Below are 15,972 nucleotides of genomic sequence, written 5' to 3'. Positions count from 1 at the left end.
AACACTATGCCCCATGGCCCCCTCACCCCCAACCAAACCAGCACACACAAACCAGCACCAATACAGACCCGAACCCCCACCCCCCAACTCAGCATACACACAAACATGCACCCATAAAGACCCGAACCCCCCACCTCCCCAACTCCAAACCCCCCACCCCCAACTCAGCACACACACTCTCAAGCATGCACCCATACAGACTCGAACCCCCCACCCCCCAACTCAGCACACAAAAAACATTCAAATCCAACCATTCATACACATCCGACCCCCCGACCCCCGCATCTCAACATACACACAAAAAACATTAAAATCCAAACATTCATACACATCCGACACACATCCGACACCCCCCACCCCCGCATCTCAACATACACATAAAATTAATTCAAATCCAAACATTCATACACATCCGACACCCCCCAACTCCCGCATCTCAACATACACACAAAAAACATTAAAATCCAAACATTCATACACATCCGACACCCCCCACTCCCGCATCTCAACATACACACAAAATACATTCAAATCCAAACATTCATACACATCCGGCACCCCTCCACCCCCGCATCTCAACATACACACAAAATACATTAAAATCCAAACATTCATACACATCCGACACCCCCCACCCCCGCATCTCAACATAACCACAAAATACATTCAAATCCAAACATTCATACACATCCGACACCCCCCACCCCGCATCTCAACATACACACAAAATACATTCAAATCCAAACATTCATACACATCCGATACACATCCGACCCCCCCCCATCGCAACATACACACACAGACATAAAGCAAAACAAACCCGACACACAAACACAAACAGACCACTTACTAGAGACGTGCTGGAAGGCAGGCAGGTAAGCGGCAGGTAAGCTGGAACGCTGGAATCGTACTACGGCTGGCGTGGTCCAAGGCTGAAATGCCTTCCGGCATCAAGCCTTATGGACCATGGCAGCCGTAGTGCTGGCCCTCCATTGGTGCAGCACAAACGCATTACGTGGCTCGTAGGAGCGACGTAGTGCGTGTGTGTGCTGAGCCAATGAGGGCCAGTGTTTTGTCTGGCTCGGAAGACAACAAAGACTTTCCTAATGGAGCGCGGCTGCGGGCCGCCCTTCATTAGGAAAGTCTTTGTGCCTCGCAGGCCGGACAAAAGAGCATGGTGGGCCGCAACTGGCCCGCGGGCCGTATGTTGTGCACCCATGCTCTAATGCTTCCGGGATCTGCACACTGTCCATCCCATCTTGCGCTTCAGATGGTGTCCCGGAGAAGAGGGCCTTGCCATTATGTAGGGTCTACAATTTATCTGGGTATATTAGTATATATTGCAGACCCGCTTTTTTTGAGTCTGTCTTTTGTAGAAATAAATTGGGCTCTCCTCTTTCGCACCTGGAGGGTGTCACTCATTCAACTAATACTTCAGTTCATAGTCATTGCTCTCCAGCTTCAGGGATCTGTATGCTAATCATCCAGTCTTGTGCTTCCGCTGGTGTCTCGAACAAGAGGGCCTTACCCTTGTGTAGAATTTTCAATTTAGCTGGGTCAATTAGCATATATTGTTGTCCCGCTTTTTTGAGTCTGACTTTTGTTGAAATAAATTGGGCTCTCCTCTTTTCCATCTGAAAGGTGTAATCTGGAAATATTGAAATCTTTGCTGAAGCTCTTTGTATGGTCCTCCTAGTCCTGGAATAGGCAAGGATCTTTTCCCTGTCCTTATAATTTAGCACTTTGGCAATGATGGGCCTGGCCGGAGCCCCCGGCAGTGGTCTCCTGGTGAAGGAGCGGTGTGCAAGCTCAATAGTGAACCCCTGTGTTGGGTCCCCAGCTCCTACTTCCTGCAACAGCAAATGTTCTATGTAGGTGGTGGGGTCTGACCCTTCCATTCCCTCGGCAGTCCCACTATACTGATGTTGTTCCGCCGAGCTCAACCCTCTGCGTCTTCTGCTCTGTCCTCTAGCAGTTTTACATTCTGTAGCAGGACATTCACATCTTTGGACGTTTGTACTCCTGCCGTAGTATTTTCTCGGACCTGTACTTCTAACTCGCCTGTGCGCTCTCCCAAGGCTATGACATCTTGTCGTAGGAGGCCTACGTCAATTCCTACTACATTGATCTTGGATTCCAGTGTTGCCCGTAGTGCTGCTATTGCATTTAATATCTGCTGGTTCCCTCCTTCCGTTGATTCTCTAGGGTGCAAGGTGGTTCCACCCTCTTTGTCATCGTTGTCTGCCTCAACAGGGTTTGCTTGTCCTTTGGCAAATGATTCCATTGTGGTCTGTTTATTTCTTGTTTTGTTCTCTTTTGTCACCATCTTCTCCTTATTTTCCATCTCCAATCTTGCAAGGTAGTCCACACCCACCTACTCTCATCTTCACACCCTTCAGTTGCCAACCTTAGATCTGACGCCTGGTTTGAGAGTGTTTTTAGATCACTGTATCTGTTTGGCTGCTACTCCTCTTTTGGTGCCTGGTTTAGCCTGCTCCTTCTCCTCTCACCTTGTAATTGCTGGGGCCTCTAGGTAGGTTGCGCAGGATACGCTGTACAATTGAACCCCTAGTTCACTTCCTTCTCTTGTGCAGTGAGATACAATCTTAGCTATGCCCCATGGTCCAGGGTTCTTCTCTATTTCCTCTCAGCAATTGGTGCTGTGTTGATTATGCACCATTTACAGCTTATGCTTAGATTCCTCTGTGTTCCTTTTCAATGTTGTTCGTTTTCAATGTTGCATGTATTCCTCATTAAGAGCCTCTGTTTGTTCCTCAAGTGAGCCTCCGCTTCCTTTGTTTACTTTGTGGAATGCTCCCTTATTTGCTCTGCATACATGCGAGCCAATGCCAAAGAGGAAGCATGCATGTGAGCCTATGCATGCTTCCTCTTAGGTTTTTCCCTGTTATCCCTCATTGTAAGGGCGTCCTTTTGCAGGGAGCGGCAGTGTCGCTGATCACTAGGCTGTAGTGGGTAGTGCCTGTGAGCCTTGCGACTCTCCATCGATTTCCCCTGGGGCTTGTTAGACGGGGAGGTGTGTGTGCTTACCCGCGTTAGGGTAATGTTGCAGTCTGCACCACACCAGTGCTTCTCTCCTTTCCAGCAAGCCGCTCAGGACAGACTGACTCACCCTCTTGTGAGGTGTGCCGCAGTTCTCCTCACCTCCCCACTCCTTACCGCTTTGTCAGGGAGGCTGTTTCCCTCCTTCAGCTGGCGGCTGTCAGTCTTACATTCCAGTGCAGGTTTCGCGATGGATGCTCGCAAACTGTGGTGTTTATCTCCACACGCCCTCCTCCTTTCTTCTCAGCTACATTCAGCGATAATTTCTATGGCTACATCCATCTTACTGCCCGGGCAGGTTTGCCTGCTCAGCATGTCATCAGCTTTCTTCACTTACGGGTACTTATGTGCTAACCGCCAACACATCACCTTGCTGTCCTCAGGTCCTCCAACGCATATCTTCTATGTATCGATGGAGTGTCCAGGGCTCTCAACCTTCACCTGCCCCTAGCTGCAGTACTTTCCTTGCTGAGAGGGTTAGCTGTACGCTTTCCCTTGCTGCTGTGCCCCGAATCTTCACTGGTACGACTCGACTTTGTTCCCGCTCTGGCCATTCAATGCGTTGTCCGCCGCCATTTTCCTGGCTTGTTCCATGGGATGAAGCTCCGTGTATCTCACCTGCTAGCTTCGTCCTGGAACTAAATGTCTCGCACAGACCTCCAGGACGTTCTTCTTGTTGGGCGTCTTGTTTTTTTTAGTTTAAATTATGCTGTTCATGGCTTATCATAAAACGGATCTGCAGTAGCTCTCCGTACACACATCTGCCTCACATGGCTGTTGGCGAGGCCCCCGCTCAACCAATTAAGGTTGTGACTATTAATCATTTTATTGTGGTGGAAAAAATCTTCTTGTTGGAGAGAAAAACAAACTCTACTCACTCGACCAAAATATGTGATTAATTCAAACTTTAACATCTAAACTGGTTTCAATTTTTACAATACTAGTAATCTAAAACCATATTATTAATACTCATAATTTAATTCTACAACATTTCCTAAAAAACACTACTGTATACAGAAACTACTGCTAATAGAGCCATTTTCTATACATGATTGTCCTTATTAAAAGGAGTATTTTTACACAAATTAGATTCTGTCTGAGTTTGCAGGAACCTCACTGGATGCCAGACCCTCTGAGGATGCTAATTTTGCAAAAATTCACCCGCGTTCCGCCTGGGTCTTTTGTTGGCCTCACAACACCATGGCCCGCACCCTTGTGCTTGGCCCTACATTGCTGCAATCTCCATCTGGGCCCAGGCCCACATACCTGACCGTTTTGTTAGCACTGTTGTGCCCTGTCCCATCCTCGTGTTTGGCCTTGTTCTTTGTTCTGCTGGCACCTTCGCATATATTTGGAGCCCTTCCTCACCTGCTGAATTACCAACTCTCTTCCTAATTGTACTGGTTCCTTACCAGCTTTATCATCACCAGTTTTTTGTGTACTTTGTATTGACTTTCTTCAACTGTGACTTTGGTCCCTTCAACACCAGTACGTTTTTGCACACTGAAACAAAATAACTTTACTTCATTTGTGACTTTGGGCCCTGACCCTCCGTGCTGCCTTCTGCTGCTTTCATTATTATGTTGTCGCTTCCTGGTGGTGCAATTCTACTGTCTGATTTTATTGCTAGGCCCTCTCCACCTTTATTTTAATACCAAATCTGTGCCTGCATCTTGACTATACTTTGGAATTTTAAACCTAGATGCTTTAAATCACTGGTTCTACACCTAATGTTTCATTTTGACTGTATTTGAAAATGTAACCTGTTAATTGCTCTAATATAATAGGCTTCTCTACCTATCTGCGAATTTCATATCCACGTCCTACCTATAACACTGCAATGCATGATAGGCCTTTCTTTACCTGACTTTCGTTCTTGGTTGCTCTTTTACTAGCTCCGCTTCCATACCTATGAAATGTTTGTGCCCCCCGCTGGCTGTTGTAACCTAGTACTTTTCCTTCTAACCCGGTGTTTTCACTGTTTTCATTTAATGTATTGACTCATCTCCCCTGATTGCTGCTAGGCTGTCTAGTGAGTTCGGCGTGTATTGTGCAATCCCCTGGCTGCTCTCCTGCCCCACTTCAACTATGGTGCTCTACACTAATTGCTATTCTATCACCTTTCCTACCCCTCTCTCGAAGTCTGGAAAGAAAACAGTTAAAAAAGCACTCCTGGTCCCCAACCCAGGACTGCCCATTGCTGAAACCTACGTCAATGCTTCCTCCAGGCAGACTATAACTGACATCCTCTCTGCTGTCCCCTCTCCCAAACTATGGACTCCGCATATGGTCTCTATCCTCTCCCCTTTTTTTCCTTACACCCATCTATGGTGCTAGCAGATGGGAAGTGCTCTTGGCACACTTCTCATCATCCAGATGCATCATTAATGTCTATCAGAATGGCACTATCATGGCCCAGGGCTCTCAGCCCAACCTCCTCCTTCTTGACAGGCACTTCCCACTCTCATTAACTTCATCCCTTCTCCTGCCACCCCTCCCTCTGCCACCCCAAGGTCTCTTTGCCCCCCCACAGATGTACCCCGTCCCTGTACTCCACCTCGGAAGACCTCACCTCACGTCACTCAATTCTCTCTCTGCTGTCAAACACTCCTCTGACATCTGTCACCTCCTTGAAGACTTTGATCTTGACTTCCTCGCTCTCACTTAGATGTGGTTCAATGCCAGCTCTGTCACTGCTTTTGACGCTTTCCTGCCTGAGGGCTACAAGATCCTCTCCAAACCCAGGTCCAACTGGCCTGGAGGCAGAGTGGTTCTTGTCTTCCCTGAAAGGGTCCCTGCTTTCGTCATACCCACTCAGTCCTACTCCTCATTTGAATATCTTGTCTGTAAACTGTGTATCTGCCCTTCCCTCTCGCTACCATCTACAGGACCCCAGGGCCAATCTCCCTCCCTCTTCCTCTCTGAGTGGGACAACCTCGCCTCTTCTCTTCTGACTTCTACCTTTTAGCTTCTCCTCCTTGGAGACTTCAATATTCACCTAGACTATTCTGATGCAGCTACTCTTCCATAAACTTTGTGAATTTCTTTCCCTCACCATTCTTCCCTCTGGCCAAACCCACTCAGCTGGGCACACCCTTGATGCACTCATCACAGCTGGTATCTCCCTCTCTAACCCTCTCACTACACCTCTCTCCTGGTCTGACCATGCTCTCCTATCCTCCCATCTGGAACTTCCTGTCTCCCCGACTAAGCCTCTGCCTTCACTACCAGTCTCCTTCTGTCTCTACTTCTCCTCTTCCTTCCCTGGCCTTCTGCACGGCCTTGGCCACCAATTTGACTACCTAAACCCAGGACTTCCGTTCCCTTCTCTCTTATACCCCTCCCATTCCTTCCCCTGTACTCAGGCTTCCCTTGGCCCCCATCTCCCCTTCCGCCCTACTCTCCTCCTTCTCACCCATAGCGCCGAAGGAGGTCACCAAGACAGTCTGCTCTATGAAGGTCTCATCGAAACAGCTGCTCCCCAGCTCCTCTAGAACTGTCAATAACAACTTTGCCTCTCTCTCGCTCCCTCCTTGGCTAAGTTCTGTAACTGTTCTGTTGCAACTGGCTCCTTCCATCACCCCTCACGCACTCCCTTGTGCACCCCGTCATAAATAAGCAGTCTGCAGACCCTTACTGCCCGGATAACTACCACCCTATCTCCACTACCCCCTTCTATGGCAAACTCTTTGAGAAGTTAGGCATCTCCCAAATAATCAATCACACTGAATCTGTTGGCTGTCTCTACGAGCACCAGTCTGGCTTCAGAGCAACCAGCGGTACGGAAACTGCTCTCCTGAACACCCTTGATGATCTGCTCCCAAACCTCGATTCCAACTCTCCTTCCGTTCTCATCCTCCTCGATCTGTCCTCCGCCTTTGACATGGTCAAACATTCCACCCTCATAAATCGGCTAGGTGATCCCCTATCCTCTCACCATGGCTTTTCAACATTTACCTTGCCCCTCTTGCCACCTGATCTCCACATTTCTCCTTATTTTCAATGCTCTTCTGACGTCACACAGCTCACCTTTAAGCTTCCCTCTTCTACATCCTCTCCTACTTCTACAATTCCTGACTGCCTGACTGCTATTCAGGCATGGTGTGCTTCTAATGATCTCTGCCTTAATGACAGTAAGACTGAGATCCTTCTTAATGGGACTCCTGCCTCCTCCTTCCCTCCTTCTCTCTGGCTGCCCTCCTTGGGCCCCCCTCTTGTGAGGCAATAAACCTGGGTGTCATCTTCGACTTCTCTCTCTCCTTCTCACCCCAAAGCACTGACCTTGTCAAGTAATCTCACTTTGAGCTTCACCTCCTCAGAGGCATTCTCCCTTACCTCACCTTCCCCCAGAAAATCAATGTCTCCAGAGCTCTGGTTCTCTCCAGGCTGGACTACTGTAACAGCCTCCTCCTTAATCTGCTGCTTTCCTCCCTCGGCCATCTTCAACTAATCCATAATAGGACTGCAAGACGTATCTTGGCATCAAGCCCAGGGACCATATCTCTCCAGCCCTAAAATCTCTCCACTGGCACTGTGGCTGCAAGGATCAAATTCAAGACGTGTTGCATCATCCACATAGATTTCTTGGACCTGGCACCTCACTACATCCAACATTCTCTCTCTAAATACCTCCCTGCCAGAGTTCTTCAGTTCTCTAGCTCTAACTCTCTGCAAGTCAGACGCTTCTCCAAGCAGAGAGTGTGGGGTAGACCTCTTTCCTCGGCAGGAGCATGCCACTGGAACAGCCTCCCTGCCACTCTCCATCTTAAGTCGGATCTCCTTAAATTCCAGAAGCTTCTCAAGAGTTTCCTTTTGTCCAAATCCTTCTCCTTCCCCCTCCCCTGCTAGTTCCACCTGCCTCTATGTCTTATTGCTCCAATCACTCATTAGCCTTCATGGGGCCAGGCCCTCCTTCAACCAGTCTCCCCTCACCCTTCTGTCAGCACTTGCCCTCGGGCACCCTTCCATGAGTCTGGTCAAAGCCCCCTCCCTCGCACTAGATGACCCCTTCCATTTTTCCCTGAGCACTTGCTCTCCTGGGCCTCCATTAGCACTTATCCAGACCTTTGCCCCCACTCCCCCTGCACTTCTCCCTCCTCCCCTAACCCTGCACTTCTTGCTATTGCACGATCAGCATCTCACAAGGCCTAGTACGACCGTTACTTTTATTTCCCCCACCTCTGGTCTTCTGGCACCTGAAAACACTTTTTGATCTATGGGGGCTATACAAATGTTCATTAAATAAAATAAATAAAATTATATGGCTTTATCAGCCATGAACAACATGGGACACACATTACAGGCCCAAGCAAAGGGAGGACCCTAACTACAGTTCCTGCTGCTGTTTCTAAATCAATGTAGCCCACAGAATGTGTAATTATGGGTATTAGCATCCTAAAGCAAACCCTAAAAATGCTAATACCTCCCTCAAGCACTGCTATGTTTGCAACAGCGACTGGAGAGAGTCAGGTTTGCCATGGAAGTAAAAACCAGACATTTGTTACTACCACCACTTCTATTTTTATAGCAATCGAGGAGCATACTGTGAACCCTAGATTTAGCTATAGTTAAGGTTAGGAGTGTTAGATTGGGAATGGTGAGTGGTGTGGAGGGGCTGCTTTTATGGGCGAGAGTCAGTAAAGGAAGGAAAAAAACACTGCACAGGTAGGGCTCTGCACTAAGCATTCAGGTTACTGTGAACCTGGTCCTGCTTCAATGATAAAATAATAGGTAGATAGTAAAAACGACCCTGTGTTTAAATATATGAATATTTACTACAAGCTGTCTGGCATCGGTAAGCGCGGCACTGCTACCCATCTACAAGGTCATCCAACCCATGAAAAGAGTCTCAGTAGCTGCCTTTACTTCCACCTACTTTGTTCCTTCCAATCCTTCGGCTGACTCCCACCCTGACACAGCACTCTCTAACTTTAACCTCTCCCTTTCCAACACTCTCAATATTCTTGCCCCTTTAACGAGGGTACGACAGATGCCTACCAAAACGTGCAACTCTTGCTATTACTCCGCACTGGCTGTCCTTAAACGCAAGTTCAGGGCAGCCGAACGAAAACAGAATTCCTCAGGTGCACCCTCTGACCAACTGGCCTGTTACCTCCTCCAAAGGCAGTCTAGACTCTGCATCCACTCCAAGGTAAGAGTCTTTATTCAAGCCTGCATCTCCGCGGCATCCAATAACACCGCTGAACTTTTCAAAGTCTGCAAGGGACTGGCCAACCCTACCGCAGCCTCCTCCACCATTGTACCTACCCAGGCTCTCTGCTCGGCCCTGACTGCAGACTTCACCTCGAAAACACAGGATATCATATCCTCTCTCTCTTCCTCACCACCTCATGCACCAACATCTCTTGTTCTACCCTTGGCCACCTCCACTGCTCCCCTTCTTCTCTCCTCTCTCTCCCCTGTCACACCCGAGAGGGGTCACTAGACAAGTCCTGTCTATGAAGGCCTCCTCCAAGCAGGTGGGCCCCTGTCCCTACAAAACCATCAAGGACAACATTGACTCTCTCGCCCCAGCCTTGGCCGACCTCTGCAAGCTCTCCTTCGCCACAGGAGTTTTCCCCACTGCTCTTAAGCACTCCCTTGTCCACCCTCTCCTCAAAAAACCTTCGGCTGACCATTCCATTCCAGCAAACTATCGCCCTATCTTTATCACTCCTTTCCTGGGCAAACTCCTGGAGAAGTTGGCTATTTCCCAGCTTACCCTCCACACTGAATCTGTTGGCTGCTTCCATGACCACCAGTCTGGCTTTAGAGCATCCAGAGAGATGGAAACTGCTCTTCTGAACACTTGTGAAGATCTGCTCTCAAATCTTCATTCTAACACTACCTCTGTCCTCACCCTACTCAACCTCTCCTCTGCCTTTGATATGGTGAACCAAAGCACCCTGATCGCATATCTCTGTGATACCCTGGGCATCACTGATCAGGCCCTGGTGTGGCTAACCTCCTTTCTCTCTGACCGCCCATCCCAGGTGGAACTGGGGTCTTTCCTCTTCCCTATCACGCGCTCTACTTCCGGTGTCCCCCAGCGATCTAACCTATCCCCCTGGTTTTTCAATGGCTTTGTTGATACACCCTCTATAAAATGGATCATATAAAGGCTATTTATCTATTTAAACAGTCTGTGTTTTCTTGCTATTTCTATACCTGAAAGGTTGGCCCTGGTTTAATTGGTCAACAGAATTAACACTTGAGATGTTTGAGTTAATATGTGTGATTTGTATTAAGCCTTAGTGACTGTAAATATTGTAAAAGTTCAGTTTATTTTGAACTATTATACAATTTTTTAAAAAAATGTATTAATACTTACACAATGATAATGTCCTATGTGTTCAATATCTTAAGAACACCTGAAGTACTTGACAACCTATTGGCTGCTTGTCACTGTACAAACAGTACAGAACCAATCAAAAATGAAATACAGATAATCCCACCTTCTTTGTGAGGGTAACATGTTTTAGTTTTTCATTATAAGAAAACAGGAGAGGGACCGTTTAGAGTATTTTGTGAAGAATTACAATACAGAAAATTATCAGAAAAGGCTGGAGGAGAATTTCCCCACAGAGGAAAAAATACAAAAGGAAGATGCTGAGGTGCAGCCACCAGAAGAAGAATCAAGATGTTGTGGATTATGTGAGTTTATTATCAATATTCATATGAAATGCATTAACCAATTATACATGTGAGTACTAAAGAGCATGCCACCACGATAATAGTACTGCTTTATTTCTGGGCAACACACTCAGTTTTGTGTAAGAGGTAAGGCATGTGTTCCATTTGGATCATTAACGTTGTCTCATCTTTTCTATGGCAGTCAGTACTAGGTAGAACTGTAGTTTTTGCCTTTCCGTTACATTTTAAAGTACTTGGTATTGAAAGACAAACATCTGATTAAGGTACTTATATTTAATTCTGTACCTTAAAGTAGCTTAGGTGTAGGGCACAGTTATGTATTTAGTATATTCGCCATGAAGAGGTAGGAACATGATACCATGATAGTAGCCCTCAATACTTCTATACAGGGTAATGACTGGTCCCAATTATATAACAGGGTGAATGTTAAGGTATTTTTTCACTTGAGTTTCTAAATTAGCAACAGATGTTCCATAACCCAAGTAATACATTTCAATAATAGAAATAATTGCTGTTTTAGGTGTGCCTTTGTGTGATAACTAACATAGTACATGAAGTGACATTTGTGAGTGAAGTATCTATATTTATTTTTTTGTAATATAGGTGCTAATAGGAAAAGTACTTTAAATTCAATGATGTCTTTAAATGTTTTATAATATTTTCAAAATATTTTCTTATCAGATGAAGAAGTCATACATATTTGTTTCGGCAGACAGCAGAAGACTTGGCTTCTAATGAAATAAAACAATCCTTAAAAGGAATTGAGAGTATTTTACATACTGCATTTCTTCGGCTCCCCGTGGCTGCAAGGATCAAATTCAAGACCCTCTGAATTGTTCACAAGGCTTTCTGGGGTCTGGGACCTTCAACGCTGCTTTCCTAAATACTGTCCCTCACGAGGCCTCTGCTCGTCTACATTCAACCTTCTGAGAGTGAGACGGTTCTCGAAGCAAAGATTTGGAGGGTGATCCTTATCCTCAGCAGGTGCCCCCCTCTGGAATAGCCTCGCTACCACCCTCCATCTTGAGCCGGATCTTCTTAAGTTCTGAAAACTCCTTCAGACCTTCCTCTTCTCCTCTTCCTTCTCTCTCCCTCTGCCCTGCTAATTAGTTCTCTGCTCTTACCTCTCTCCCTCCTACTCCTTACAGCTTGCTATCTGGCTGCCAGGTGTACCTCAGAGTCCCTGGCACCTCTGCCAGTCCTTCTCTGCACTTGCTCCTTGGCCTTACACCCCTCACACACTCACTGCACTAGAAAATTAACCCTAGAGAGAGGCTTTTCTCTGCACTTACCCCAGTCTCCAATGACCTGGTGCACTTGTACCACCCACCCTGAGCACCTGCAAGATCCGTACGCACTGTGTGAAGATCGTCTGTATGTTCTCCCTGTGTCACCCCTTAATCGCACTGGTTAAAACTTCAGAATCGCTGTCACACCTATTTGCTGATCCTCAAACTATTTAATGTATTTTACTTTACTTACTATGCCTTGCAGACTATTATCTACTCAGAATTTCAGGGGCTCTGAGCGACTGTTGTTTTTTCCCCCTGTTCCCACCCACCGTGAGCACTTTGCAACACTTGTCTGTGTACAGGCACTTTATAAATAAACAATACCATACCATACTATTCGAGAGGACATAGGGAATATAAAAAAGTACATTGTAAACCTCAACAGAAAGTTAGACATGGTGATTGCGGACAATGCAGCCAAACACATCAATTTCACTTTGGAAGAGAATAAAAGAAAGAAAATACCAACAGCCACTTTCATCCTAAATAAATATGTTTCTGCCGTTTTTTGAAAAAATAAAACAAAAAAACACAAAAAAACTAAAAAATCACACCAAAAATAATACGTTGTTTTAAATCCCTTCTTATATGTGTCAACCCTGATGTTCTACCTTTCCAAGTTCCACCCTCCTCCTCCCCCCTTCCCCAAAATAGCCCATTCAGGTCCAATCTTTCAGTTATAAAAATAGACAATAAAAAATCCCAGACTGTTTAAATGGATCAATAAGTGTTATATCATTAATTTAATACAGTTTGTGTGAGAAAAGTGACACGTCTGGGATGTTTTCCATTACCTCGGCTACAATGAATGCCTATGGGACCTGGCACAATTTCTGTGAGCCTATTCCATAGTGTGCCGTATACGTGGCTATAAATGAGTGGATTTAATCGTGGCTACACAACTCTATGGAATAGGCTCACAGAAATTGGGCCAGGACCCATAGATATTCATTGTAGCTGCGGTTATAGAAAATATCCCGGATGTGTCACTCATCCTGTTTATCCCCCCCCTGTATGACACCACACCCAAAGAAAAATGCATCCCCCTCCCTAGGATGCCCACCACCTTCCCTACCCAAGTACAGTATATTTTTCTGTGATGCACTTAAAGTTTGTCTATTGCCTGTCATTGTAGTCGCGAATATACACACGTGGGTATAGCTGCTATTATTAGCAAATTTCATCATTTAAAAAATATTTACTGAATTTTAGACTGTACAATTTTACATACTGTATTTTTTCCCCCTCCCCACCTCTAGTCTGGTGTCATTCTACCTATTCCACCCATCTAAACTAGTGTTTCAAAGTTTTTTTTAATTATGCATACCTGCAGCTATAACACAATACTCACAATACACATACCCGCATCAACAGAAGCAATGAATCAGGTGATGCGGTACGTTAACACGGCTACACCCAGGTGCAATGCGAATATCCACGCGTACTCCAGCAACCAATGAGATCAGGTCTTTGTGGTTAAGACCCCCCACATCGATTCCAGCTCCCTCCACCCCCCTGATGTCCTCCTCACCTCCCCTGTCCTCGCCCACTCCCCCCACAACACTCGTCCTTTGTGTGACACAGTTTCAGTAAAAATGTCATGTAGCCGCTGTTATACCTCAGGTTATAGCCGAGGGTATGTGATAAATGTTTGAGCCTCATGTTGCAGACTTTGTCCCAAGCCCCTCGACCAACTCCCGATTTCACATGTTGTCCTGTTGCCTCCCACCACCTGATGGCATTTTCATGTTTGTTCACCTTCTTTGCCTTTTTCACCTGCAAATGTCATTTTTCGACATTTTGCTTTTCTGGTACTCTCTGCTATAACATGGGGGATAACCGCAGCTACCACCTGCATTGAGAAAATAAAAAGATGGCGGCTGTTTCATTTCTAAACCTCCTAAACACCTGGATACTCAATGTATCAGTGCAGATATAGCTATTTATTTTGGAGAAGGGGACACCCACTTAAGCGTGCTAATGTTAGGGTTCACCATTTACTGGTGGCACTAGAGAATCTTCTGAGAGTCTATCTCAACTGCCATGGTAAATCTCTGGCAGCCTTCATGACTAAACAGCAGAAAACGCAGTTGGAGCCTGTAAAGGGATACTGATTATGGGTGTGGAGTGTGTCCCCTGTTCCTGCGGTGCACCTCAACTGTCCTGACAGCCCCCCATTTTGGGACTTTTTTAAACACTTATACCATTTAGTTCTGACATCATGCAGCACACACGAGCCTCAGAAGGGGGGAATCAAACAAGCTATGCACTGGGTGTGCAAAGTCTGCCAAAACAGAGTGGGTGTCACAGGATTCCACATTTGTTATAGGACCATACAAGTCTGACTTTCAAAGGTATAAAATCTAAAATTTAATTGGACCTCTTTACAAGCATAGATAGCGGTGCAGGAAAAACCTGTGGTAATAAGGTAAAGCAATTACCACTGAATTACTGCTGCATTACCACACCACCGTCCTACAATTTTGGTGGTGAGGTGGAGGAAACAAATGGCAAATTCACCAGCTTTAATTCATCCAAAATTCCTTCATAAATGTGGACTAGCACTGCCCTACCACCACTTGTAATCTGGCAATAATTCCGCCAGAACAACTGGTGGTAACAGTAATTCCGCTTGGTGGTATTCCGGAAGATTTATCACAGAATACCACTACACTTGTAATGTGACCAAATGTGTGGTATGATTTTGCACATTTTATCAGTACCAGCCTTTTATTTTTATTTAGTGTGGTTGGAGGGTATTGAGCACAGAATAGCATTTATTATCAGAGTACTATTATGGTAGCAAGGAATTAATATTTCCTCCTGCATTTAAGAAGCACAGCAAGGAGTGGTCACTGCAGAAATTGCTAAGCGTTTAAGTTGGATGTCAAATCAATTTCACTCTCTGCTCTCCTAATTCTCACCCAGCCCAGGGGTCTAGGATGGCACTCCCCCTTGTTGGGTTGCCTTAGTCTCAGCTCACTCTTGGCCCTTCTGATTCTCACTTTGGAGCATTTCACCTCTGACAGATTGCATGAATCAGGCTCTCTAGACCATAACTCACAGCCCGATCAAACTAAAGAGGAGTGCCAACTATTTCAGCTTAAATGTCACTTGTCATTTGATGGAATACAAATTCTGATGGAGTGGAGATTAATTTTCAGAACACTCAAGTCCCAGACATCACTATCAAGTCTGTTAAAGAACAAGATTATAGTGAATAGACGTCCCCAGAAACTTTTAGAGTAAATCTTTCTCCAAACAACAAATGGTTCTCCACTTTAAGGGAAATACCCTGAAATGTTTTCAGCGACAGACCTCCATTGAGGATCAAGGTCAACCAGAGGATAACCCAAGAGACAAAACCAACTCCATTACAGAGAAAAGGAGAACTCATATTCTTCCCTACTCAGCTCAATGAAGCTAAAGAATCAGTTCTCCCCAAAGTTTGTTTAACTCAATACAGGAGTTCTATCCACAAAAGATTGCTTAGGAAATTGCAAAAGGATCAGAAGATCCCCACATTTAATCTGATAGATAAATGGGAATCTTGATCTGATGGAATGGACTCAAAACATATGATTACAAGCAGGTCCGTGCTTGAGATCCAAATTGGAAATAAAAAGATAAATCATAATTGTTGGGTCATGAGAGATGTCATTTCTGATTTCTACATCAGCAACAACATACACAATTAATATGGATCTTATTAATAACAAAGTATGGTCTAGAATCGGTGAAGCCCAATTGACTTCAATGATCTAGAAAAGGCATTTCAGTCAGCTCAATTGCTGCCTTCTGCTACGAAAGTTCAAATCATAGAAGTCCATATTTCAGGAAACATGCAACAATAAACATTGCTAGTAAAGGTTGGAAAGGGACAAACCTTGTTTAATGAAGAAGCTTTTGTGAACTTAAATAATATTCTTCAGCAACAGGACAATTGTGCATCCAATCCCATTACTCA

The sequence above is a fragment of the Ambystoma mexicanum genome, chromosome 3p (assembly GCF_040938575.1).
Source record: "Ambystoma mexicanum isolate Mex_15411 chromosome 3p, UKY_AmexF1_1, whole genome shotgun sequence".
Lineage (NCBI taxonomy): Eukaryota > Metazoa > Chordata > Amphibia > Caudata > Ambystomatidae > Ambystoma > Ambystoma mexicanum.
This window is presented reverse-complemented; position numbering follows the sequence as displayed.